Genomic DNA, 1,512 nt, shown 5'->3' with positions numbered 1-1,512 from the left:
CATATACTCAGGTCCCTGAGGCAAGCTGAATATAAGTATTTACCCATGTAGCTTATTATTTATGCTTATTTCAGCATAAACAAATCAATCTCCCTATCAGAATGTCAGAATTAGATGAAGTTCTCAGTCATAAAGCTGTGTGAAGATTTTGCATTATGGTAAGGTATCATGTTTCTCAGCGTGAGATTACATTTTCTAAATGACCATCTTGGCGTGTTTTAAGGAGGAATATATTGTACTGTATAATTATAACAGTTGGAGAATCTGTTAAATGATAAATTATTGGTCTATTCTGATTTTGAATGGAAATGCAGATAGGTGGTTGGTCAATGCCTCACAGCAAAACGTGCTTCATATTCAAAGGACAGCTGGTAAAAAGATAGGTCCCCTCTGGTTCGTGCAATAGTAAAACTGATCTACCTCATTTGTAGCGCATGCTCAAAGCTGTAGTTTGGGTAAAATAAAAGGCATTCAAAGAAGCAGGGGAAATAACTAAAGGTTATTACCTATGGACACCTGAGCAACAGGGGGTGCACTTGAGTGTTCCGCTGATAAAATTAAATTTAGGACATCTAGAATTCATTAGGATCCAGTACTAGGTCACATTATGCTTCATACTGGGTTGTTACACTCTTACCTGTTTTGCATTGAGAATACATATGCATATGTTTCAGCACATTTGTTAGCCACATTTATTTAAAAATGCTGAATCTTAGTAGAACATTATAACGTGTGCCCCTGCAAAGGACATTTCCCTGTTGAGAGTTATTTAGGTATTAGGTAACATTTGAATGCTTATTCTCTTAAGACTTACACAGTAAGGGCCAACATTCCATTTTTTTTGTTCAAATATAATATTCAAATGTTAAATGTCACTATTTTTAATGTGTTTTTTTTAACTAACTATTAGAAGAAACATGCTTAATGGAATGTTTGATTTACCATTCATTAACCAGACATTCACCCAACAATAGAAGAGCCTGGCTGCCAGGGGCGGTTCTACAGGGGGGCCTACAGGGGCCGGTGCCCCTATAAAAATGTCCCCGGCCCCCCCTGAAAAGGTGCCTGAAATGGTGTCTGAAATAATATTATTTTAGTTATACATAATAATATATACTGTTAATATTATACAGTATACAGGCCCAGGGGCCGCAGCTGCCCAAATATGTGATTTATTAAAAAAATATATATTTTGAGTTTGACTGTGCAGAGTCACGTGACCAGCTAGTGTCTGTGTTAGAACTTAGGGCACACATGGCTTCACGCTCACGCACGTGAACTGATCTCCCTTGCCGCGGTTAGGTGAGGTGTGAGAAAGTAGAACATTCCCAGAACTTAGAAGAAGTGTGGGCAGGACGGCAGCCGGGCCCGGCTTGGAGACTTAGTCTGACTCACACACTGATCAGTGATCATCATCATCTAACGGTGCTGGTGCGTTCTCGAGGAGCCTAACTCATTACTCAGGTAGGGACGGGTAGGAGGATAGGAGTAAAGTGCTGCCGTGCAGCCCCT

Source organism: Bombina bombina, chromosome 2 (assembly GCF_027579735.1).
Source record: "Bombina bombina isolate aBomBom1 chromosome 2, aBomBom1.pri, whole genome shotgun sequence".
NCBI classification, from domain to species: Eukaryota; Metazoa; Chordata; class Amphibia; order Anura; family Bombinatoridae; genus Bombina; species Bombina bombina.
This window is presented reverse-complemented; position numbering follows the sequence as displayed.